General features: G+C 46.9%; 1 protein-coding gene across 1 annotated transcript in view; it reads right to left on the reverse strand.

Moving 5' to 3' along the window:
• The window catches only part of LOC135206220 (protein FAM98A-like), a gene marked incomplete in the record, with an annotated part of 85,545 nt that overhangs the window by 30,007 nt on the left and 27,943 nt on the right, over positions 1-27,595 (reverse strand).

Below are 27,595 nucleotides of genomic sequence, written 5' to 3' on the forward strand. Positions count from 1 at the left end.
TTGTATTATAAATTACAAAATAGCAATCATGTTTTGGTTTGAACATCAGCTGAGGGCGATTGCGAGTAAGTTTGTTTTGCTGTGTCAAACATCAAATCAGAGCGACTTTCTTGCTTCTAGTTAGCACAAATGAATCTCAAGATACTCTATTTATATGAGACATCGTTATTTTATGTTATACAAAGTGTTTTCAAGTGGATATATCACTTAAAAACGTATCGTTTGTGAACGAAATGTGGTTATTTTGTCGTTAGTAGATGGCGCTGTGGGCATTTTTGTTGCTTAAACAAATATCAACAGATTCCGTTCGATATTTTCACTTTATCTCAGTAGAATACTATGAGCTTTGCGTATTTATCTTTTATTGGAGTGAAAACAATAAAATGTGTTCTTTTTGTGCCCAATAGTTGTGATTAAAACATTTCTCTCATTTTGCTTACGGTCGAGTTTGAAGGTACTATACCGAAGTTTGTGAGTTTCATCCATATAGTACGATTCGTGAATTGGCAACAAGATATAACTCCAGTAAACTTACTCCATCAAATACAAACGTAGATAAAATTGAGAGAAAATCATTTAAATCAAAACTTCAGGTCTTGAAAGAACACATTTTACTGTTGTTTTCACACCGATAAAAGATAAGTAACGTTACACTAAAGGCTCATACTATGATGAAATGAAGTGAAAATAGCGAATGGAATCACATGATATTTTTACACAATAAACATGCCCATAACCCAATCTGTTAACGAAAAAAAATACTTTAGTTCATGAGGCGTATTTAATTCATATTTAGACTTAAAAACATATAGTAAAATGACAAATTACATACCTTGTCTTATATAAGTAAGGACAGGACTTTGATATTCATACCACTTAATATGACAATTTGTCGAAAATTGCATTTTTCCTAACTATACAAACCTGAGGTCCTTTAACAATAGGAAGGTAACTAGCGGCAGCTGGGACGGTCGTAAGCTTCGAACAAGGGGAGAACGGTAGTTAACTGCTTGTCCGATCGTGCGCGCGCCCGCCCGCCCGAGAGGTGAAGAATCACTTTTGCTTTAGGCCCATGCAAAAAGTTGCAGAGTGAGGGGTGGCATGAGGTGGGACTATATGTAAAGGACCTCAGGTTTGTATAGTTAGGAAAAATGCAATTTTCGACAAATTGTCATTTGTTCCGATACGTAATACAAACCCTCGGTCCTTTAACAATAGGAAGACTCACTTCTTGGTGGGAGGAATCTGAGTCTTTTTGGTGAACAGACTGGTGTTCGTCCAACCCTGGAGTGCCTCCCTGGTCGTAAGAGCAAGGGAGGGATCCAAACCTCTGTCCGATTGATCGGGGTGTGCACCGCAGGATCAATGGTCAGACCTCTGGGCCAAGTACTAAGAGAGAGGCAAGAACGTATCTCTTCGTACCAGCAAGCAAGAACTTGTTCCTGTTTGCAAGAGACAATCATAAAATGATGGGTTTGTCTCAATTTGGCATCCACTTCCTCCCCCTTGTTGGAGGAAGTGGTGGATATTTACTCCTATCCCTACTGAAAGGGATAGGATGGTGCTCTATTGAGTAGCTCACCTGCATCTCGTCCTTACCCAGCAGGGTGACGACCGTGTCCCTCTACCCAAAGGTAGAGGGAAGAAAAAGATGGGAAGAGGAGCCAGTCACACTCTCATTCCTCATCCATTCTTACGGTCACACCAGGACTCGATGCTGTTCAGCCTGCGAGGGTCTGGGTTAACTACACAACGTGTTGAGCAACCACCACGGTTCCCAAGGAAAAAGATCCAAGGAACTGTGGGCAATATCCTGAAGGTAGAAGGAGGTGCATGCGGTCCGGTTGGACCAGGCGCCTGCCTTCATTACCTGCGCCACGGAGAAGTTCTTGCGGAACGCGAGAGAATGATGAAGAGGCGTCCACACTCATCCTGGGTGTCGAGTTTCTTCAGACAGCTCCGTCGCACCTTCACCGGACAAAGCAGCATAGCCTTCATATCGGAGGCGGTGGAGGTGCGTCCATTAGGGAGGGTATTGTGAAGGACTCGAACCAATCGTCAGTTACCGAAGGGTTCTGAGTCTTCGCTACGAAGATCGGTACGAAAGAGCGTCACAAATCCCCATCCCTTTGTGCTTGACTTCTCAAGAGAAGTCATGCAGTTACCTAAGACGAAAAGAAGGGAATAGTCGTATGACCTATCCCTCTTCTCGACTTTGGTTATGTACAGTACTCATACTGACAAGCTATTAAGACGAAGTAATGATTGCTCTGGAACAACCGAACTAAGTCCACAGCATAGTTCGTAACTGACTCGGGCGCTCTGACAGCTGCCGACTGACTGGTTCGGAATCAGTAGAGGCAAGTTGTCCAAGCATCCGGGTAAGTCACGTGACCTTCGCCCTTTAAAGAGTTATGCTGAGAGACCAAACAAATAAAATATTTGTTAGTCACCGATGCCGGACGGCGCGGCGATGATTCTCTTAATGCATAAGCTCAAAAGGCGAAAGTCAATTGCCTTCAAAAGACCGAGGTCCCTGATGGCAAGAAAATCTCATAGACGTTGAATCTCAGCTTAAGGAGAAACAACACTATGTGACGTTGAAGACGAAGGTAGGCAATGAATGCAACCTACGTCTTCCAGCTGAATCGAGAGAAGGAATCTCAAGATTCTAAACCTGTGCTTACAAATGACTGAAAACACTAACCGCCATTTCATTGCTGTCCGTTGTGCAATGAAAGCGGGGCGTTCTTCAGTAATGAAACACAGGGGAGAGCCGCTTGAAGAACTGCTTCTCATGGGCTGAACGTTTGGAAGTAGAGCTGGCAGGTGTGGGAGTAGGCGATGTCTTTCAATACATCTGCTAATCCGGGGTGAACAATGAACAATTGCACACCTCCGAATACAAGATATTTTGAGGACAAACTCAGATTCCGCAAAAATCATTCGCATTATCGGGATACGATGCAGCAAGAGACTATTACAGAATTCTGTTACCGTGCAGTAAACAGAAAGATGAGAGTCGAATAGATATCTCTGTTTAAAATTCTCGCAATACCGAAGACGATGAATACTAGCGTTTCACAGCAGTAGATGGTCATTCATGTATGCGAGAATCCCCGTTAATCAGAGACTTAAGTCCGTGATTGTTGGGCAGAGATACGGTTGTTATTCAATCAAAGCAGGTGAGAAAGACATAAACAACCGTCTATCTCAAAGCGGCAGCTGATACTGAAATGCCTCGGGCAATTCAATACGCAGTAACGCAGTAGCTGTCGCTGACTCGTCATCCTGAGTTGCCAAGTAATCCTTTCCACGAAGGAATGCGTTCGGCTAGAACCACCGAGCATAAAAAGATATGCTCGAGCAATTATATTTAAGCGAAACAAATTTCGGTAAATATAAAAGCTTAAATGGTGTTGTTGTGACAACACCATAAGTATATAAAATTGAAACTGGAAACTCCTGGGAGGTTGCAGGCAACCCGGGTTGCAGTTCAATTAGAATACTTTTCGTCTAAGTCGCAATCCGTAGAATAACCAGGATATGCGCCTACCCCTCGGACCATTCAACTGCTTAGCAGAATCATGTCGCGAGGTTAATATACGTAGTATATTTGTAGGATTCTGAACAACGATCTCCATCCTAAATTCTTTCCTTCAAGAAAACAAAATAAGGATTGGAGATCGACCACCTTCGTTCTCTATTAAAGAGAGTGAAGGAGAAGTCTTCCTCGAAGGAAAGCTTCAATGGTGAACAGAATACTAAGACGATAGTTCCAGCCAAACTGGATATTCCGTCCGTTCTTCTCTATTCCAGGTTGGTCGCCTACTGTGAGATAGTCTTCTTTCAGCAGCAGTCTTCTTCCTAATGCTAGAAATTCCAGGAATTCGAGCATAGGCGAGGTTCCCGATTATCGTGTAACATATCGGGGATTCTCGTCTCGCTCACTTTGGACCGTGGTCTCGCCTAAGTGTTTGGAGATCGTAAGAAACTCTAACACTCTGAATGCGCTAGAAATTCCGTAGAATTCTAAGCAGTCTGCGAAACCCCCACCGAATTCGTCAAACGATATCGGCTGGTGGTCCTCTCGATTCCCGTAGAAATCGAGAATGGGGCAGGATCCCTCCTCAACGACCGGGGCTTACGTCAGGTAGGACCCGAAGGTCCCCCCTGGTAGCGCAGTCCCCAACGTGGGATCCTACAGAGAAATCTCTGTAGGATCCTTCCCCTTTCCCTCGTAGCCGTAAGGAGAGAGGGAATGGGGGAGGAATTGGATACTCGCTCGCCTTACCAGTGGAACTAGCAGTTGGAGAAGAGTAGGAGCAGCCATCGCCTTGCGGCGATGGCCTCTCAGAGTCTGGGAAAACGTATCGTCAGGAGAAAACGTTTTCCCCGAGGAGGGTTACGAACTCTCACTGTAGGTAAGGGTCTGCCGCCACTGTGAACGTCGTCTGGGTGGGGCTGATCGACACCTGACAGGAGAGAGCCGATACCGTCCTCCGACTCATTCCAGTCCTCGTCGAGGTCGAAACCTCTCAGGAGGACCGAAGGAGTATTTAAATACGGTGTCCGAAGACACGTAGAAACGCCGCTGTCGCAGTAGATGAGGTGGAAGTAGCTTGATCGACCGGCCAGAACTGAGAGAGCCTTCTTGTCCGGAGACGAGAGACTCTGGTTCAAGACAGAATCGGCAAGCTCCGATCGCGGCATACCCACCGTCGGTTTGGGTTCCCTCTCGGGCCCCAAAACGACTCATGAGACATGGGCTCTGCTGGTGGGAGCGGCGATCCTTCCCCCCGGTCGTTGTGCTGACGAATCAGTGCAATAACCTGGGTAAAGTTACTCTGAATCTCGGAAGTTACAGCGTCTTGAGGAGTAGGACCGTCCAGTCCCTCCAACAAGAGCAGCTCCCAGGACCCTCCTCCTTCAGAAGAAGGACCAGCAACAGATCCCTGACAGTTGCCTCCAATCACTTGCGCGTACGTCCTGGTTGGTCCTAAGACCATACGTGGCACGTGCGGCGTCGTGACGGGATCGTGAGCGGCGCACCTCTCACGATCACTCCTAGCTACCTCGCTCTTCCCGGTGTAGCCCGAGGAAGTTGAAGGTAGTGGAGAGACAGACCTGACACTCCCCCCCCGCTCGCTGGCAGGACCAGCGTACGTGGGGGGCTGCAGCCGATCACCAACCCGCGGTGGGGATCGATCTGCAGGCCTGGCCGTGCCGCTCACCTGTGGCGAGCGGCTTGACTGAGTACGTCGACCCCGGTCCCGTGCGTCAGACGAGCTGCTGCTGGTCACCGTATCCGCCCGGTCCCTGTGGGAGCGGCGGTCAGGTGACCTGCAGAGCTCGCTTTCGCCGTGAGACCGGTGAGCGTCCTCGCGGCACGTCAAACCGCTGGTACCAGCCGAGGCTGGTACCGTCGGTCGAGGGGACCTGGGGGACCTCTTCCCAGCCTCAACCCGTGGCCGGTCAGAGACCGTCACGTCCACCCGAGGTACCGGCTGGTCGCTGCGAGAGCGGCCGCTGGCCTGGCGAGAGTCACCTGAGCGGCTCTCGACAGTCTTCTGCTCCGTGCCTCGGTCATGACGCTGAGCGAACTCAGGCGTCTTAACTTTGGCTGCACGGTCACCCGAAGGAGATCGTACACTCGGAACTTCTCGCGGACGAGAAACCGAGCCGGTACCTGGCTTAGCAGCAGAGCTGCCAAGACCAGGCGAGGGTGTACCAGCGGTAGCCAGCACACCCTTGGTCCCCGTCTTCTTCTTCTTCTCAGAAGGGGAGACGGGCCCCGTTCCCGACCAAGGAACAGGAGGACCAGCAGAAGAACCCCCCCGTCACACCGGAATGTGACGAGCCCTTCGAAGTTCCCGAAGGAGTCTTCTTAGGGGGAATAACAAAACCCGGTTACCAGCTGGTCGCTGCGAGAGCGGCCGCTGGCCTGGCGAGAGTCACCTGAGCGGTTCTCGCCAGCCTTCTGCTCCGTGCCGTGGTCTTGGCGCCGAGCGAACTCTGGCGCCGAAACTTTGGCTGCACGGTCTCCCGAGGGAGAGCGTACACTCGGGATCTCCCGCGAACGAGAGACCGAGCCGGAACCTGGCGTAGCGGCATCGCCGCTAGCACCAGGCGAGGAAGTACCAGAGCTAACCGATACTCCTCTGGTCCCCGTCTATCTCTTCCTTACGGAAGGGGAGACGGGTCCCGCTCCCGAAGGAGCAGGAGGACCAGCAGAAGGACCCCCCGTCCCACCGAGGTGGGACGGGCCCTTAGAAGTTCCCGAAGGAGACTTCTTAGGGGGGGGAGGCAGCCTTCTTCTTCTTCGGCTTATGGGCCTTAGAAGTCGAAGGGGAAGAGGCAGCAACAGACGAAGACGAAGATGACACCTTCCTCTTCTTCGTCAGCTCACGCAGGACAGTCGTCAGGTCCTCTATCCAGGCCGGAGTCGGGCCTATTGCCGAAGCAACACGGCCCGACTGCACCTGTCCGGAAGGACCTGGGACTGGGGAAGACACACCATGGGCAGGACCAGCATGGACAGGCGCAGGAACCAGGAGCGACAGGAACAGCAACCAGCTCAGGAGCGGCAGGAACAGCGGCAGCGGTAAACACAGAAGGGACAGCCAAGCCAGTAGCGGGAACCACATCAGCGACAGGTACGGCAGGCCCAGCCATCGCCTCGTAGAATCATCGGCAGCCAGCGTGGTACTGGCGGCCGGTCCAGGGGCGAGCTGCTGGAACAGCGGAAGTCTGGGGCAGGCAACACGAAGAAAACACAGGCGGCGGCGGCATACCCCTCCTCGGTACGGCGGCGACCGGCCCTAGAAGCGGCAGACGGCGTCACCGACACAGCATGGGGAGTGTAGACCAGCGGGGGGAAGCAGCATAAGCGGCCGTGAAGGTTGTAGTGGAGACCACTCCAAGGTCACCGCCCCAGACCTCGCTAGACTCTGCAGCAGATCGTGGATGCTAGGCACGCCCTGCAGCCGCAGTGGTCCATACCTGTCCAAGGTCGTCTCCCACGGCTGTAGCACCTGCGGTAGCACAAACAGATTAGTAAGAGGGGTTCCCTCACGCACGGGGGGGAGACATGCCCCACCCCGAACGGAAGGAAGACCCCCAAAAACAAAATACGAGGAAGCTGAGCGGGGGGGCAGGAAAGAAGACGAAGAATCGGATACCAAGGGAGTCGCGGGAGAGCTTTCCGACGACTTCCTGGCAGACCTTCGCTTCCCCTACCCCGCACAGCAGTGAAAAATAATATGAAAATGAAACAGAATACTGCACTTGCGATTCACTTCATAGAACTTAAAGAGGGAAAAATCAATTCCCGGTAAGAGCGGAAACTTGATCCATAATAATATGATGCTATCATAAATATATATGAAAATGAACAATACTGCACTTGCTATTTTCACTTCACAGCAATAAATCGTAAGGATTAATTCCCGGGTAAGAGCGGAAATTGATCCAAAATTAAATTTGATGCAATTAATAAATGAAAATGAAAAGAAAACTGCATTGCGAATCCACTTTCATTGCATTCTATTCATGCAAAATAAGAGGCTCTTGCCGAGCGCAATCAAGCTCTCGGCAACGAACGCACAGGGCAAAAATATAATGAAAAAGAGTACTTACATCTTTCAATTACACACTTTCGCCCAAAATACATGACTCGGCGCGAGTGCGCCCGCCCTCGGCACCGAGACATAATTCAAGGGTTCAATTCATGAAAAGAGCGGAAATCGCCGTCTCTACGGCGATAGCTCCATGTTGATTCATAATTAAGTAATGAAAATGAAAACAGTGTACTTACAGTTTCATTTTCAAGTCAAACCAAACCATTAGTAAAAAACACAATATAAACAAAGCATACGACGATAAAGCGGGCAGAGAGCGATGACGAACACGTCCTTCACACCCGCGGCCGAAAGCAAAAGTGATTCTTCACCTCTCGGGCGCGCGGGCGCGCGCACGATCGGACAAGCAGTTAACTACCGTTCTCCCCTTGTTCGAAGCTTACGACCGTCCCAGCTGCCGCTAGTTACCTTCCTATTGTTAAAGGACCGAGGGTTTGTATTACGTATCGGAACAAAAGGTGACTTGGGACATCTCCGAACCGCATATGATTTTCGCCTCTGACCTTCGGTTTTGTGACGCCAGGGCGATTTATCCCGAAAATAACCATTTTTCAAATTCTATCTCCTCCCTTGATATTTAATATTAAGACCTGGGATTACTACCATATATAGACCTGATGTAGACCTCCAATCGAATGGAGTTTTTTTTTTCTAAAAGTCATTTTTTTGCAAGATATGAATTTTTCAATATGGTAAAAAAATAAACCCTATAAATCAGGAGAAAAAAATTTATAAAAAAAATACGAAACAAAAATTGGAAAAAAGGGCTCTATTTGATTGTTCTATAATGTCTTTCTGAGTTATATACCAAATTTCAATGTTATAGCTTTAAAACTAAGTGAGAAGATAGATTTTGAAGGTCAATAAGTATAGTTTTGAGATACGGGCGATCAAAGTTTTCCTTCGTATTTCTATAAAGACAATGTTAATAAATAATGATTATTATGAATGTATATTTCTTTTTTGTGTATTAATAAACCAAAACTATTTTATTTATCATAATTTAATCATAAATGATGATCCCTTTGCTCATATACCGCAGCCTGGGGCACTGCTTGAGGCAAGATGGGGCACTCCTTCCTACGCAATTCTCTCTCTCCCCTTCGCTAACTCGGCTTATTACAGCGAATTTTCTTCTTCTGTATGTTAGCGAGATGTTTTCCTTGTATTTTCCTCTTTGGCATGATGAAGTTCTTGCCCGAAACAAAGATAAACAAAATGTTATTGTTATAATACAATTAAGTTTGTTCATACTTACCTGGCAGATATATATATAGCTGTATTCTCCGAAGTCCGACAGAATTTCAAAACTCGCGGCACACGCAGTGGGCGGCCAGGTGGTAGTACCCATTCCCGCCGCTGGGAGGCGGATATCAGGAACCATTCCCATTTTCTATTCATATTTTATCAGTGCCACTGTCTCCTGAGGGGAGGTGGGTGGGCACTTAATTATATATATCTGCCAGGTAAATATGAACAAACTTAATTGTATTATAACAACAACATTTTGTTCATGAAACTTACTTGGCAGATATATATATAGCTGAATCCCACCTTCGGATGGTGGGAAGAGACAGAATAGGATTTGTAGGAAACTTAAATTAAGTAGATGATATACACCTTGGTTCCTCACCTGTTAGCAAAGTAGACTCTGTGATTACTGTCACTTCAGCCTGCTTGTGCTTAATCAGAGTTGCCAGCCAGGTGGAGACCTGTAGTGCTGGTGCGCTCTGGATGCTCTGTCAACGGGGACGTGACCTCAATGTGACAAGAGCATAGAGCCATACAAATGAGGGCAACGAAGCAACTGACCACCACCTGACCAACTATCCAAGACCCCCTGAACACTAGGCTAAGAGATGGGAGGTCTTCACCAAAACCTCACCACAACCAAAAACCACAACAACTAAAAACTAACCTAAACCTAACTAAGGGATAGGGAGAGAGCTACCTTCAGCCCCCAAGACTGTGTCTGCAGAAACGTATGGCCCAAGAGAACAACAGTCCTCGTATACCGTTCTCACATCTCTCAAGTAGTGTGAGGCGAATACTGAATTGCTCCTCCAAAAGGTGGCGTCAAGGATGTCCTTGATCGACATGTTCCTTTGGAAGGCAAGCGAGGTTGCGACAGCTCTGACCTCGTGAGCTTTCACTCGCAAGAGGCTCAAATCGATCTGTGTGGAAGACGAATGAGCCTCTTTAACCTCTTCATTACCGAAAGTTTGTTTGGAGGTAGGTGGGTACCACCATTCAAGTCTACTACACTGCACCGGGTGCATAAAGGTGGTACGCATAGTACCACCAAAACTCCTCTTTTCAGATAGGGACTTCCAATCATTCTGTAATTTCGGTTTGAAGAGTTTGGAGCAAAATAAACAGTATGACACGATGCCAGACGTATGATGAACCCAAAAAAATATTATTACTGCTTATAGTAGTGTGTAGGTGACAAATGAACTGAGTCTCAACAAAAAATCACAAAACCAGACAAGCGTAAACATGTAATAACTTCTACCCAAGTATAAAACCAGTTGTATCATCATTTACTGTATTTATTTATTTATTCACTTATTACATTTTACAAATAAAAGATATGAACACCAGATAAATGAAGGTAAAAATGAAGCCTTATAGTAACTTTATATAGAGAAAAAGCGAAAAAGCGATTTTTTCTGAGGACAAGAAACTTGAAAAATTTGTTTAGATACCCCTGATGCCCCTAAAGTTGTTTTCTGTGATGAATTTAATCTTAGAAAACGTAGAAAATGACATCGACCAATTTTTGAAAGATATACTATAAAATTTGCGATTTCCATATTTATTGGCGGGGCTTTCGCATTAGTTTTTGCTCTCTTTTTTTTGTTATTACGTGCTTATTTACTGTTCTATTTTGATAATACTTTATGTGCATGTTCCAGGTGCGATATACCAACATTCTGTAAGACCGAATTTCTATTCAAGACTGTAGTTTTCTCACCGACCACCAGTGTCCCTTGTACAAGGGACACTTGAGTTTCACATTTTTTTTTCATAAAATCATTTATTTTCCCTGTAGGATGATAAAACTAACAGAGAATATGCGTTATTATAGTGCTAATAATACCTGATAATTTCATTAGCCTGTCTTGATTAGTGTATTTTTGGCAAATATTTTTACGATCGGCACCCCTCCAAACTGGAGTCACTACCGAGAGATTCAGTTCGGCAGCGAACGCAATGATTACATTCTGCTCACCCACCCGGTAAAGAAGGGGTTAATGACGTCCCTCAGAAAGAACGCCAATGCGTTCTTGGATAATGGTATATCGGGTCGTTTAACCGAACACCAGAGATTATCTGAGGGACCTCGTACTTCTTTAGTCTTGTGGACATAAAACTTTAGAGCCCTGACAGGGCACAGGACTCTCTCAGGTTCTTGGCCCACAAGGCTTGTCATACCCTTGATTTCAAAGCTCCTTGGCCAAGGGTTCAACGGGTTTTCATTCTTTGCTAAGAAAGTGGGACTCAAAGAGCAGACAGCATTGTCCCCTTTGAAGCCCACTCTCTTACAAATGGCCTGAATTTCGCTAACTCTCTTCGCCGTCGCCAGAGCAGTTAGGAAAAGAGCCTTCTTCGTCAAGTTCCTAAGAGATGCTTCATGTAGAGGTTCGAAAGGACTCGACATTAACAGTCTAAGGACTAAATCCAAGTTCCAAGAAGGAGGCCTCGCCTGAGGTATCTTGGATGTCTCAAATGATCTCAGGAGATCGTGAAGATCCCTGTTATCAGACAGGTCTAGTCCTCTGTGACGGAAGACTGCCAACAGCATACTCTTATATCCCTTGATGGTCGGGACAGCCAGCTTCTGTACATTCCTTAAAAATAGCAGGAAATCGGCTATCTGGCTCACAGAGGTAGTGGAAGAGGAAATTCCCTCCTTTCTACACCATGCCCTGAAGGAAGCCCACTTCGACTGGTAACAGCTCTCGAGGACGTTCTCCTAGCATTGGCGATCGCCTTTGCAGCTGCTTTAGAAAAACCTCTCGCTCTGGCCAGCTTTTCGATAGTCTGAACGCAGTCAGACCCAGAGCGGAGAGGTTTCGGTGATATCTTGCGAAGTGGGGCTGTCTGAGTAGATCTTTCCTCCAGGGCAACGTCCTCGGAAAGTCTATGATGAATGACATTACCTCTGTGAACCATTCCTTCGCGGGCCACATCGGGGCGATCAGGGTCAACCTCGTCCCCTCCGATGCCGCGAACTTCCTTACTATTCTTCCCCCATGATCTTGAATGGCGGGAAGGCATACAAGTCCAGGTTCGTCCAGTCCCAGAGCAGAGCGTCTATCGCGACTGCTCCCGGATCCAGCACAGGGGAGCAATAAAGATGGCGAACCTCTTTGTTCTCGACGTCGCAAAGATGGTCGACTAACAGACACCCCCACAGTCTCCAGAGCTCTCGACAGACGTCCTGGTGCAACGTCCATTCCGTCGGCAGGATCTATCTTGTCGGCTGAGAAGGTCTGCTCTGACGTTCTGGACTCCTGCGATAAATCTCGTCAGGATCCTTATCCGTCTCGCATCTGCCCACAGCAGAATCTCCCTCGCTAAATAAAAAGAGGACGGGAGTGTGTACCTCCCTGCTTCTTTAGGTACGCAAGGGCTGGGCTGTGGTGTTGTCCGAGTTGACTTGGACTACTTTCTCTGCAACCTTTTGTTGGAAGAACTGTAGCGCCACCGCCGCTAGTTTCCTTTACATTGATGTGCCAGGACACCTGTTCCTCCCTCCAGGTGCCTGACACTTCCTCCCCTCCCAGTGTTGCTCCCCATCCCGACACCGAGGCGCCGGAAAACAAACACTAGGTCTGGGCTCAGAAGCTTTAGGGACAAACCCCTCTCGAAACTTCCGAGGATCTAGCCACCATCTTAGATGGTTCTTCACCGATTTGGTGATGAAAAGGTCGCTATTCAGATCCTCTCTGACTCTCCATTCGTCTGCTAAGAAAAACTGGAGAGGTCTGAGGTGTAGTCTTCCCAGGGAAACAAACTTTTCCAGCGAGGGAAATGGTTCCCAGCAGACTCATCCATTCCCTCGCCGAGCAAGCTTCCTTCCCCAGGAAGGCCGAAACTCTCTCTAAGCCTTGCAGCTGTCGTTCCTGGGACGGAAACGCTCGAAAAGCCACTGAATCCATCTGAATCCCCAGATACACGATGGACTGTGTTGGGGTCAGATGCGACTTTTCTTAGGTTGACCAGAAGTCCCAGGGACTTCGCCAAGGCCAAAGTGAAGTGAAGGTCCTTCAGACACCTTTCTTCTGACGATGCTTTGATCAGCCAATCGTCGAGATACAGGGACACTCTTATTCCTGCAGAATGTAACCATCTCGCTACGTTTTTCATGAGCATGGTAAATACCATCGGAGCCGTGCTTAAACCGAAACAAAGGGCTCGGAATAACCAAACTTTGTCCCTTAGCATAAACCTCAGAAACTTTCTTGAAAGAGGGTGGATAGGCACGTGAAAGTATGCGTCCTGTAGGTCCAAGGACACCATCCAGTCGCCGGTCTTAAGGCTCCTAGAACCGACTGAGGTGTTACCATCTTGAATTTTTTCTTTTCTACGAAACAAAAGATTCAGGCTTGCATTACGTCCAAGACTGGACGCCACCCCGACGACTGCTTTGGTACCAGGAAAAGTCTGTTGTAGTATCCTGGTGACCCCAGGTCTAAGACCTGCTCCCACGCTCTTTTCATGATCATTTGATCTTAAAAGATCTAAAAGAACCTGATGTTTTTCCCCTTGATACGACGGGGAAAGATCTCTGGGAGTCGTAGAGAAAGAAAGAGAGGGTCCACAAAGGGGATCTGTACCCCTGTTCCACTATCTTGAGGGACCACGCATCTGTATCTCTCTCTCTCCACGCACCCGCAAAGAACTTTAGCCTGGCTCCGACAGGCATCTGAAGGACTTTCTTTCTTCTCACTTAGAGGATTTAGGTTTGGTTTGAAGGAACCTCTCCTCTTGCAAGTCCACTCCCTCGAGGAGCAGCTCTCGAGGGAGGGCGCCGCTACGAAAGGGTTTAACCTTCTAGGAGGTCGTCCAGACGACGACGTGGTAGGGACTGCGGGACGTCTTGAAGACTGGGCCAAGAGATCCTGGGTAGCCTTCTCTTGTAGGCTCACTGCCAGGTCCCTTACCATAGCCTGGGGGAAGAGATGGCTCGAAAGAGGTGCAAAGAGAAGCTCTGCTTTCTGCATGCAGAAACAGACCTCGCTGTAAATTGCAGAAAAGCGCTCTCTTCTTGAGGAAAGCAGTGCCGAAATGAGACACTAACTCTTCCGAACCATCCCTGACGGCCTTGTCCATGCATGACAACACATTGGACAGCTCCCCAGACTCAAAGAATCAGGACTCCCTAGATTGAAGATCCAGGACTCTAGCACCAGTCTAGGAAGTTAAAGACTTCCAGAGTCTTTAACAGACCTTTCATGTGATGGTCGATCTCCGTTGGTGTCCATGAAATCTTAGCGGACGATAAAAGGGATCTCTTTCTGGGCGTCTACCAGACTAGCAAAGTCCCCTTGGGAAGAAGACGGGATCTTAACTCCTACTTCAGCTTTGGTCTCATACCAAATGCCGCCTTTCCCACTGAGTCTTGAAGGAGGAAGGGCGAAAGTCGACTTGCCCTGATCCTTCCGACGTTCCATCCAATCCTGCAATTTCTTGAATGCTTTCTTTAGTGGGGACAAGGAAGTCTTCATCTCCACCCACTTCCGAAACCTTGCCCGAACTTCCCCCGTCAAGACTGAAAACTGACGAGGGATGGAGACTTAGGCAGCTGCAGGCTGGAACTTCTCACCAAACAAAGAACGTAAAAGACGAACCAGCACCTTGTAGTCGGAAAACCGACGAAACTGACGGCTGTTCTTCCTCCACTGAGTCCGCCGGTACTACTAAGCTCTCCTTCCTCACCCGAAGAGGCAAAGGAGATTGAACCTCTGGAGAAGGGCCGTGCGCCCAACGGGTCTAGCCTTCAACAAAGGCTTTCGAGGAAGACTAAAATCAGCCTCTTCAAAGCGACCGACCTTCTGTCGATCTTTTAGAGCTCGAACCACGAAGAGCGTCCTGACCGCGCTGCGCGTCAAGAGAGGTTACTCTTAGTCTCTCTCGAGGAGCGTCCTTACGTTTCACGCTCAAGCGTCCAGCTTTCGCTTTCAAAGCGTCCTTCTGAGCGCTCTCGAAAGCCTTCTCCACAGGCAAAGCGTCAAGCAAAACATCCCGACGATAGTCTTCCAAAGCGTCCTGCCGAGCGTCTTCAAAAGCGTCCTCCAAGGCGTCCTGTCGAGCGTCCTCAAAGGCGTCCTGACGTGCGGGCGGAGACAGAGACGAACGAGGAGACGGAGAAGGAGACTGCCTCGTCCTCTTGACAGGCAGTCTAGCGTCCTTCCTACGTTTAGGCTCAAACTGCTGCTGGGCGAGTCTTCCGAGCCATTAAGGCCGACAATTGGTCTTGAAGCGACGCAAGAATACTCTTCGTAGGTGAAGAACCGAGAGGAGGTGAAGGGCTGCGCCTGCGAGAAGACGAGGGGCGGGGGGACGCCTCCTTCCTTCTCAAAGGTACAGCAACCTGCCTCTCCGAGGCGCGAGCGAAGCGCTTCTCAGCGTCGTCCTCGGACGACGTCCTACCTCTCTTCTGAGGAGGAAACGCGTCATACGACGCAGGAGAAGACCGCAACGAGAGCGGAGAGAGGGGACGTAAAGCGTCCTCCCTAGGAAAAGTCCTTTTCAACGGACGCGAGTCACTCCGAGCGCTCCACCCCTTGCGCGGGGAGGGCGCCTCGGAGGACGAAAAACAGTCCTTAAGGATGCGAGCCTGAGCACGCTCCTTGGCAGCCTGGGAAGAAGCAACAGGTCCTGCCGAAGGGACGCCAGATCGGTGGGGAGCCCCCGTAACCCTCTTGCGGCTTTCGACATGCCCACTCCCTGAGTTCTGGGAGTCCGACAGAGGTCTAGACCTAGAGGCATTATGGGGCCGATCTGACGCCCCCTCCACAACACTAGGGGCACGATCACACACTTTACTCGAGCCGTTTTCAAGGGCCAACACTTTGGACTCTAGAGTGCGTAATGACTCTAGAATCAGAGAAAGGGCATTACCTTCTCCAGGACACAGAACTAGGGCCCTCAGGCAACAACAACAGGATTAGGTGAAGCAAATTCTACTGTGTTAGAATAGGAGAAATGTTACTTCCCTTACCTTTCGTAGAACCGCTCTTGGAGGAAGCCCTCCTGATCCTATCGCGCTCCAACTTACGGCGATAGGATTCATACACCTTCCATTCATCCTCAGTCAAACTTTTGCATTCAATGCAACGATCAACCAGCAAACAAACATGCCCCCTACACCCCATACATACTGTGTGGGGGTCTACCGATGATTTCGGTAGCCTCACCTTGCAATCACTTCTCACACACACTCTGAAGCTCACTGAACTTGATCCCGACATCACGTTCATAGAAAAGCCAATCCAAAATCCAAAAACAGTCCACTATCGCGTATGCCAATCCAACAATCTAGAGTCAAAACCAAAAGTCAATCCAGATACTTATAAAGAGTCAAAATCCAAAAATCCTGGGCGGAGGTCTGTAAACAGGTGTTTACCGACCGGCGACAGAAAAAATATGAATAGAAAATGGGAATGGTTCCTGATATCTGCCTCCCAGCGGCGGGAATGGGTACTACCACCTGGCCGCCCACTGCGTGTGCCGCGAGTTTTGAAATTCTGTCGGACTTCGGAGAATACAGCTATATATATATCTGCCAAGTAAGTTTCATGAACAAACGTAAATGCAAGAGAATGTCAAGAGGTGAAACTCGAAGGCGTACTCTTTTTTTACAAAGACAATTTAATAAATCATGATTATTATGAATTTCATATTCCATTTTGGGTTTTAAAAAACCAAAACTGTTATTTATCATAAATGAAGATTTCTTTGCTCAAAGATTGTCGTAGCCTTGGGCACAGTGTGACGTGTGCTGTCAAGCAAGACGGGGGCGTTACTAAGCAACCCTCCCCTCTCTCTTCACTAACTACGCATATATGATGATATTCTGTAATAATACTTGAGCGATTTTTCTTCGTCTGTATGTCAGCGAGATGTTTTCCTTGTCTTTTCCTCATTGGCATGATGAAATTCTTGCCGAAACATACATAAACATACGTAAAAGCAGGCGTATGTCAGAGGTGAAATGGAACGTGTAGACTACTCGAAGTCTGTGATCGCACTATATCATTATCAGGACTGGACTTGGCCTGAAGTCTCCTTCTCGACTCGGGGAATGTCTACAGATGCCATTTCTCCCAATTTCTTTGACAATAATTATCAAAATTTACGATAATAGAGGAAATATTGCATTTTCTTATACGGATCAATGTTTTAGGTTTATTGAGTTACGTTAACTAATTACCCTGTAACTACGAAAGTAAGAGGAATTTTGATGAAATATTTCGTATACGTATTCTCAATTGCCATATGAAGCTCCATGAATTTTTTCAAGACTTTGCATTTTTCGCCCTATACCTCCATATATAGGCGTTCCGGCCGGCCCCCTTAACTAGAAGAAAGGCAATTCGCTCTGAATTGAGTTAAATACGGAGAAATAAACTCGTATTAGCCATCAGCTGATTTCAAATCCAAAACACTGACTGCTTTGTTAGTATTTTATGATATAATAATATGAGAATACATACAATATTATTGGATAATGTAATGTATAAAGTTTTAAAAGAATCACAGAAAAGATGCATATTAATTGATTTTATTTCGTCAATATACGTAGCCATCAGCAGCCTGACATCACTCAATTAGGTATGCCGATGTTGGTCCGAATCTGATTCCCGTTTAGTGTTTTTTTTTTTTTTTTTTTACTACTGATATGTCATAGTCAGAATGCACTGAACCTCCAAAATTGGTTTATATTAATAAATTACTAAATTATATCTTATATGTAGTATAAAGTATACCGAAGACTAGGCAACTGTATTCGTATATATACGATTCATGTACCACGATATCATCATCATCATAAACGCGAGGTTAACTTGTTAAATGTTATTCAATTTCTCTTTGTACTGAATTATCAAAAGCCAATATGCATTGAACCTAGAGAATTAGCTGTAATTAATAATTAATATGCCATATATGTATAAAGTATGCTGTGTAGTGTAGCTAGGCTACCCTATTTGTAAAGATAGTACATACTGATTACCCTAATGTAGGCTAGGCTAGTATGTACAATATTCTTACGGAAAATTAACACGGGCCGACTTACATCCTAATTGATTTGTGACTGGTTGGTCATAATTGCGGTAGTAAGTCGACTACTACCTGTAATGTAAAAATGTATCAGTCCTATTCTCCTTAACGTCATTTGTAACATAACTATGGTAATTTTTTACTATCGTACGATGGTTGAAATGCAAGCAAAAAGGCTGTTGTTATCGGATTGGTTGTTCATAGCAAATCAGCAGTTTCTGGCTCTATGCGTTCCAAACAAGTATATCATTACTACCAATACTTTTGGCATTCTCTTTTACTTTTTTAAACTTAACTAGAAAATGGTATAGATTAAGAGATGAAGGAAAAGGGGTTAGCCTAACTAAAAAAATGGAATGGATAAAGAGGAGGAAAAGAGGTTAGCCCATTATTATTTGGTCTCGTAAATTTAACTCGCATGATACTTGAAATACATGATAAAATCACTTTTTAAGGGTGAAAATTTGGGGGTCGCATGACATGCTTGATCGCGTGTTATGCGAGTATATACGGTACTCACTTTTTTGTTGGCAAGCTTCAATAACTATATATTTCTAGTCCATGCTGTGGAATTTCCCTACCTAATATTCAAAGGATGAGAAGTAAAATGGAAAAGCACTTAAATGAAATCCCATCAATGGTACATCATTGAGGTGAAAAAAGAGCTAAGTCTTGGAACAGACAGCACAGTGTTGATCACTCCCATTTTTCTCGTCAGTGCCCAAAATTTTGTTGGTGTCTCCGGCAATAGGACATTTTTATTCACCAGTACAGTAGTACCTTGGACTTTGAACTTAATCCGTTACAGAAGGCTGATCAAAATATGATTTGTTCCAAACATGAAAAAAAAAATTCCCCATAAGAAATAAGGGGAATCAGGATAATTCATTCCAACCCACCCTAAAAGTCCCCCTTTTAAAATTTTTTCTATTATTAATGCATACAAAGTTAAATCAAAAGTGTAAAGTAATAAAACAGTATAGTACACAAAGTAAAATTTTTGAACAATTATATTTTAATAAAGTTTTATATACACTCACCAGGTAATTACATAGCTATTAGTGACCACTTCAAAGGCAGCTTTAAAACTTGACATTGGCAGTAGCACTCTTTTGTTTATGGTGTAGGTAACTCAACCCGCCCACTTTTAGGGAAGAATAGGTACAACATAGCTGAATAGTTCAATTGGTTTCTTAATTTAGTTTTGTTCAGGATTTGTTCATCGGATGGTCTTAACTTTCGCCAAAATTTGGTGAAGTATCTTGAACTTTGGTAGCCTGTGGCTCATCATATTTAGCTTAGCATGATTTACTGACTATGAATCAATATGTCTTGACAGTAGTAATTCTAGTAACCAGTATTAACATTGCAATACCAGGCTAACATCTTCGAAGTATAATTCCAATTTAATCTAATACATTACAGAGGACAGGTATGTTCTCCGGACTTGACTTGCGACGAATGTAAACACTTGGATCTGGGGAAATGGAAAATTTTAATGTCTCATTTGGCAAAATTAGATAGAAATAGAAAGAGGAAGGCGGCTGCTAGAGCCGAGGCTAGGAGTTCATCTTGTCTACCTTATATACCTCTACCTTATATACCTCTACCTTCAACGCCTGTGTGTATTTTTTCCCCTGTTCCCAGTCCTCTTATATTTAGTACTTCCACTCCATTACCTGGCTCCCAACCTTCCAACACTAATGGCATTGCCAGCCTCAAAAGAGATGAAATAACTTTTCACAAGGTACAGCTAGGATGCCCCCCCCCCACAATAACCCACCACCATCCCCTCCACCTTCTCTCTCCTGCTTCACTTGACACAGTCCAGAATACTCACTCAAGTGAGACCCCCCTTCCAATTTTTTATTGTTACTGTATTGCATTTGATTGTTTTTATATTGTGTCAGTATATTAAAATGTTTTGTGGAATTACCTTTTATTTTCTTTAATGTGAACTGTTACTGCTTATGCATACATACAGACATGTTTTTACTGTCTGTTCTTCTCTCCTCAAGTCAGCTGTGTGTCACTGCGGCGACAATGATTTTGTTAACCTTTTGTTAAATTTTATTATGAAATGCTTTATTCTATTGAATGTGGTTATCATGCAGGTTATTGCCTTAGTTTTCCTTGGTAGGACGTCGAGTACAAGCATAAACATGACAATTGGTTGGGTCGAAGTACCATCATATTTGTTTGACACACAGACACAATTTCTTTGAACATTTTTGGTTGAAAAATGGAAAGTTTGACATAAGAAACGTTCAACAAACGAGGTATCACTGTAGTCTAGTTATCTCTTATAATTTCAACTGTGTTACAGCTACTCTTTATGAAAACTTTCCAAACACCAGTTTCACAGCCCAGTATGTCACCTCCAAACACCAGTTTCACAGTCCAGTATGTCATCTATGTAAAAGAAGTGCTCTACCTCTCCTATGGCTTGCCCGTCTATCACAAGAGAATTCTCAACTCCCCTCTCTTCTCATTTACTCTTGCAATGCATTTGGATATCGAAAAATTAACTTTAACCTCCGCTACATTTCATGTTACCAAAACCTAAAAGAAATTAACAAACCCAATAGTTCCTCATCCTAAAATGAATGCCACATTTTCAAACTGGATAGAACCAATCCCTAAATGCAGATTGCAGAACAACACTTGCACTTACAATGAATATTTTAATTTGGAAACAACTCTACAGCAAGGTTTCATTATTTAGTTATTAAATTTTTAAGCTGTAATCTAATGCATAGGATCTAACACATTAATTAAGAAGCACTTGCTGATTTTCATTAAATCCGGGCTGTTATGTACATATATTACTATTGAACCGAACTGAAAAGAATTTAAACCAAAGGCCAAGCACTGGGACCTATGAAGTCATTCAGCGCTGAAACGAAAATTGACTGTAAAAGGCTTGAAAGATGTAACGGGAGGAAAACCTCACAGTTGTACTACGAATCAATTATTAGAAGAGGCTGGAAAGTATGAAGGAAAAAAGAAAATGTGAAAGGAGGTACAGTAGAAGGAATCATCAGCAGTATGGACATTGTTTTCTCAGCTTCAGCTACAACTTGCAGTTTAAAATGATATTGTTAGTATACAATAAAGTTTTGTACATACTTACCTGGCAGATATATACGATTGATGGCCCGCCCAGCCTCCCCTCAGGAGACAGGTGGAAGAAAATAACCTGACAAGAAAGGGGGACTGGTTCTTACACCCGCCTCCCAGCGGCAGGTAAGGTAGATCACCTGACCTACCTGTAGCGTGTGCCGTGAGTTTTGAATTTTCTGTCGTGACGTCAGAGACCTAAGCTAAGTATATATCTGCCAGGTAAGTATGTACAAAACTTTATTGTATACTAACAATATCATTTTTGTACATGAACTTCCCTGCCAGATATATACTTAGCTGATTGACACCCTTGGTGGAGGGAAAGAGACACATACTTACTTAGAAAGTGGGGACAACACATGTTAAAGGAATACATAATATAAACCTCTGGTTCTTACCTGATTTAGGCAGAAGACTTGATAGTTACTGTCTATTAGTCTGCGTTGCCTAAAGAGTCTCAGCGAGGGCGTGACCTATGGCTGAAGGACTCTTTGGGTCTACCAATGGGAACTGAGTCCACTTACTTGGCAGAATCCAAGCAGGATCTGGTCAATGGGGATCAACCCGCTTACATGCCAGAGCCTATCACTACCAATTGCAAGGAGCCTCAAGCACAACCGATCACCTAACCAAATACTAACATTAGTATACGAAAGAAGGAGCTCGCCTCCTGCAACCTCCCTCGTACAACCAAAAACTCAAACTTAAAACTAACAGGGAAAAAGGATTAAAAAGGATGTGTTTCAGCTCCCTGCCCCAGCACTGAATCCGCCGATACGTAAGGGCCTAGCCCAAAACACTTATCATACGTAATCGATACGTCCCTTAGGTAGTGATTAGAGAAGACTGATTCACACCTCCAAAAAGTGGCCTTCATAAGGTTTTGTAATGACGTTTTAATGACAAATTCTTGAAAGCAAAAGACGTCGCGATGGCCCGTACTTCGTGCGCCTTGACTTTCAGAAGGTTAAACTGTTGCTGATTGCAAGAAGTGTGTGCTTCTCTAATAATATTCCTGATAAAGAATGAGAGTGCATTTTTAGATAAGGGCCTACTGGGGTCCCTTACAGAGCACCAGAGATTGCTCTCATTAGCGGCAAGTCTTTTCTTCCTCTGAAGATAATATTTCAGGCTTCTCACCGGGCAAAGAGATCTCCTCTTCTGTCCCAACTAAGGAGGATAAGCTTTTGATTTCGAAGCTCCTGGCCATGGCGAAGAAGGGTTTTCATTCTTGGCTAGGAAAGCCGGAAGAAAGAGCAAACCGCGGAGCCTCCTTGGAAACCTACCTCACCTTCTAGAGCCTGCAGCTCGCTGACCCTCTTCGCTGACGCTAACGCACAGAGAAAAAGAGTCTTCATCGAAAGGTCTCTGAACGAAGCAGCATGGGGAGGTTCGAACCTTGAGGACCTCAGGAAGAGCAGCACGACATCAAGATTCCAGTTAGGCACTAAGGAGGAGGTTCTTTTAACCGTTTCAAACGATCTGATTAAATCATGGAGGTCCTTGTCCTCAGATATGTTTAATCCTCTATGACGAAAAACTGAGGAAAGCATGCTCCTGTATCCCTTGATGGTGGAGACAACCAACCCGCATTTTTCCCTCAGGAAGATAAGGAAATCTGCAATCTGAGTCACAGAGGTACTGGAGGAGGAAACTTTATGAGACCTCCTGCACCAGCGTCGAAAAACATCCCACTTCGACTGGTAGACTCTAGATGTGGAAGGTCTACGTGCATTGGCAATAGTCCTTGCAGACTTTGCCGAAAAGCCCTTAGCTCTGACGAGACTCTTGATAGTCTGAATCCAGTCAGACTGAGAGCGGGGAGGTTTTTGTGAAACCTGTCGAAGTGTGGGGCTGTTTGAGCAGATCGACTCTTAGAGGTAGGGATCTTGGACATCCACCAGCCATTCCAGTACCTCTGTGAACCAGTCGTGGGCGGGCCAGAACGGAGCTATCAACGTCATCCTTGTTCCCTCTGACGCTGCGAATTTCCTTAACGTTTCCCTATAATCTTGAAAGGCGGGAACGCGTAAAGATCCAGATTCCTCCAATCCATCAGGAATGCATCTATTGCCACTGCTCTTGGGTCTGCAATAGGGGAGCAGTATAGATCTATCCGCGCATTCCTGGAGGTCGCAAATAGATCGAGATGGGGCCTGCCCCACGTCCTCCACAGCTCCTGGCATACGTCCGCGTGCAGAGTCCACTCTGAGGGAAGGACTTGATTCCTTCTGCTTAGCAGATCCGCTCTGACATTTCTTTCTCCCTGTACGAACCTGGTGAGAAGCCTTATGTTCCTTTCCTCTGACCACAAGAGGAGCGATCTCGCTGTCTCGTACAGGGAGAAAGAGTGAGTCCCCCCCTGTTTCCGAACGTAAGCCAGGGCTGTAGTGTTGTCGGAGTTGATCTGAACATATTTCCCTTTTACGAGGGGTTCGAAGGTCTTGAGAGCTAACCAAATCGCTGTTAGCTCCTTCTTGTTGATGTGCCAGGACACCTGATCCCCCATCCAGGTGCCTGACACTTCTCTCGACCCGAGAGTAGCTCCCCAACCTTTGTCCGAAGCGTCTGCATACAACACTAGGTTGGGGTTCCGAACCTGCAAGGAAAGGCCTTCCTTGAACAATAGAGGGTCTAGCCACCAACGTAGATCCTCCTTTATCTCTTGCGAAATCTTGAACGCAAAGTCCAGACCTTGAGATTTCCGATCCCAGTTCCTCGTCAGGAAGAACTGTAGGGGTCTGAGGTGCAACCTTCCTAGAGAAACGAATTGCTCCAGCGAGGAGAGTCCCCCCAACAGACTCATCCACTCCCTCGCTGTGCATACATCTTTCTCTAGAAAGATTGCTACCTTCTCCAAACCTCGGGTTATCCTCTCTGGGGACGGATACGCCCGAAAAACCTGAGAAGCCATCAGAATCCCCAGATAGATACGCTCTTGACTGGGGATTAGCTGTGACTTCTCGAAATTCACTAGCAAACCCAGAGAAGCTGCTAGATCCAACGTCACGCGTAAGTCCTCCAGACATTTCTCCTTGGATTTGGCCCTGATAAGCCAATCGTCCAAGTAGAGGGAAATTCCTCACTCACCCTCGAGATGAAGCCACTGGGACAAATCGTTTCTTATCCAGTCCTGTGAATACTTGGGGGGCCGTGGAAAGGCCGAAGCATAGGGCCCTGAACTGAAAAACGTTCCCTCCCCACATGAATCTGAGATATTTGCGAGAAGAAGGATGGATCGGCACATGGAAGTAAGCGTCCTGAAGGTCCAGCGACACCATCCAGTCCCCGGGACGAAGAGCTGCTAAGACTGATGACGTCGTCTCTATAGCGAACTTCCTCTTCTTCACAAAGACATTCAGGGCGCTTACGTCCAGAACCGGTCTCCATCCTCCTGAGTTCTTGGGAACTAGGAACAGACGGTTGTAGAACCCCGCTGAAAGAGGGTCCTGAACCATCTCTATTGCCTCTTTCTCTAACATCAGCTCTACCGCTAGAGCGAGGGCTTGATTCATTAGTGGGTCTTTGTATTTGGCCACCAGTGCCCTTGGAGTGGTGGTCAAGGGTGGTCTCGAAATAAAGGGAATGAGGTATCCCCTCTTGATGATCGCGAGGGACCAGTTGTCCGCCCCCTTTCGTGCCCAGACATCTGCAAAGTTCAGAAGTCTGGCACCCACAGTTGTCTGGAGGACACCCGAACTATTTCTTGGCCCTAATAGACCGGGAGAAGGTCCTTCCTCTTCTAGGTGGTCTCGAACCTCTGGAGGAAGCAGAGCGAGACGAAGGTCCTCCTCGAAAGGGTTCTTGGCCTACTTTGAGCCTCTTTCTTCGTCTTCTGCTGAACGAAGGTTTCGGAATTCTAGCCGAGCGAGCATAGCATATCCTGCGTCGCTTTTGCTGATAACGAGCTGGAGATATCGTTAATAGTCTTCTTGGGGAAGAGTTGCGGGGAAAGCTGTGAATACAGCAAGGAAGCTCTCTGTGCGTGAGAAACCGCCTTGGTAAGAAAAGAGCAGAAAACGGCCCTTTTCTTTACCACTCCTGCACCAAAAAGTGAAGCAATTTCCCCGGAACCGTCTCTCACTGCCTTGTCCATGCAAGACAGAACTGCGTGGAGGTCTTCAGGCAAAAGAGTGTCATGCTCTTGAGTCCTCTTAGCCAACACTCCCAGGGTCCAGTCAAGAAAGTTAAAAACTTCTAAGACTCGGAACATTCCCTTCAGAAGGTGATCCAACTCGCTCATACCCCACGTCGTCTTCGCAGAATTCAGCGCCGAGCGACGTGCGGAATCGACCAACGAAGAGAAGTCCGAGTCTCCGAAGAGGGAAGAGTTAGACCCAAGGGCTCTCCTGACTCGTACCAGAACCCCATCTTACCCGTCAGCTTGGACGGGGAAAAGAAAAAAACTGGTCGTTGCCCTTCTCTTCTTTTGAAAGCAAACCAGTCGTCAATGTTCTTCATAGCCTTCTTCATAGACACTGTAGGCGTCATCTTAACGACTGAAGACTTCTTAGCCGTATTGGTGTTGAAAATAAGGACGGAGGAGACGGAGGAGCAACGGCCGAAAGAGACTCCCCAAAATCTTGCAAGAGGAGGTCTGTAAGTCTCTTATACGAAGAAACCGAAGCATCCTTGGGCAAATCTTCCTCCGAATCAGCAACAAATTCTTCCAAAGAATGACGTCTAGAAGCTCTACTGCCCGGAGGAGAGCTAATCCTTGGGAGCGCCTGTTTCGGAGAGCGCCTACTGGAAGAAAAACCAAAAACCGGGGGGACCCGAGCGCTTCTTTACAGGGGAGCGCCTACCAGGAGGAGCGCCTACAGGAGAGCGCCTAACTTTGTTTTAGAGCGCCTCCCAGGAGAGAGCCTACTAGGAGAGCGCCTAGTTGGAGAGCGCCTACTAGGAGAGCGCCTACTTTGAGAGCGCCTCCCAGGAGAGAGCCTACTTGGTGAGCGCTGCTAGGAGAGCGCCTACTTGGGAGCGCCTACTAGGAGAGCGCCTACAAGTGGAGGCCCGTCTGTCGGAAAAACAGATTCTAACTCCACAGAAGAGCTCTGGATAAGGGAGAGCGCCTATCAGGCTCTCTGCGCCTGCTAGACTCTTGGCGCCTGCCATCCTCAATACGCCTGCCAGGCTCTTGACGCCTGCCACGGGGAGAGAAAAACATCCACCGATGAATCCCTGTCAGAAGCGCGGCGCTTACAAGGCTCTGAGCGCCTATCCAATCGGGAGTGATCTAACGGAGGAGAAAACTTCCGTTGCCGCCTACCAGCTCTTGGCGCCTACTAGGCTCTTGGCGCCTACTAGGCTCTTGATGCCTACTAGGCTCCGAGCGTCCGTCAAAAGGAGAGTGGGGCCAGGCGAAGAACTCTTCCTTCGCTCCTGACGAAAACTAGGCTCTTGGACGTCTTGTCCAAGTCTTGACGCCTAACTGAAGAGGAGCGGAAATCCTGAGGAGAGAGCCTGTCTGGCTCTTTACGCCTTACATGCCTCACAACTCTTGCTGGGAAGAGAGGAGAGCATACTCGGAGAAAGATCCCGAGCTCCAGCCTGCATTCTTTGACCTCCTACTAACAGGCTCAAAAGCTCTTCTAGCCAACGGAGATTTAGCCGAAGGAACGTTCTAGACTTCTTCACCGGAAGTGAGGCGTCCTTCCGACGATGAGAAGTCCCGGCAATAGACTCCGCTAAAGCCGCAATCTGCGCCTGCAGACCCGCCAGGATACGCGCAGGAGATCTCTTAAACTCCTCTACAGGGGACGAAGTCCGAGAGCGAACAGGAGAAGCGTAACCGGCCGGACGAAATCTTGGTTTCTCTTGCGTTCCACTTCTGGCTCTTCCGCGAAGGATTCGGGTTCTGGAAGGAAGGGCGCAAGGATCCTTCAGGGCCGGTCTTGAGAGGGCGAGACGACTCCGATGCGCTCCCATCTACGCTGAGGAGAAGGCGACGAAGATGACGAGAAGACTGGCGCAACAACTCTTCTTGGTTCGATCCAAGGCAGCCTGGGCAACGAGCAACAGGAAACTGCCGAGGGACGCCTGACCGGTGGGGGTCTCCCTAAACCTTCCTGCGGCTTTCGACTTACCTCCTCCACTGGGTCTGGGAGTCTGGAAGAGGTCTAGGCCTGGAAGCGTTAGTGAGCCGGTCAGTGACGCACCCTCCACTGCACTAGGGGCACTGCACTGATCACTTGCACTATCATCACTCTTACCTTGTCGAGAGCGAGCGAGGCTCTCCTTACTCCTGATCGAGGCTCTCCCAGAAGCAAACTTCCGAAACGAAATCTTCGGGTTCAAAGCTGGGCGCAGGGGCTGAAACTGGAGAAGGAACTACTTCTATACAGGATTCTCAGCGTCAACTTCACTCACCCTCGATCTAGTAGAACTCTTTGAAGAAGCCTTGCGCACCCTATCCTTCTCTAACTTTCTCACATAAGAAGAGAGAGCCTTCCAAACCATCCTCATCCAAATTCTCACACTCTTTTGCAAGGGTTAATAAAAGAGCATCATTCCCTCTACACGACTCACATACCGAGTGA

This window comes from Macrobrachium nipponense, chromosome 29, assembly GCF_015104395.2.
Source record: "Macrobrachium nipponense isolate FS-2020 chromosome 29, ASM1510439v2, whole genome shotgun sequence".
Taxonomy (NCBI): Eukaryota; Metazoa; Arthropoda; class Malacostraca; order Decapoda; family Palaemonidae; genus Macrobrachium; species Macrobrachium nipponense.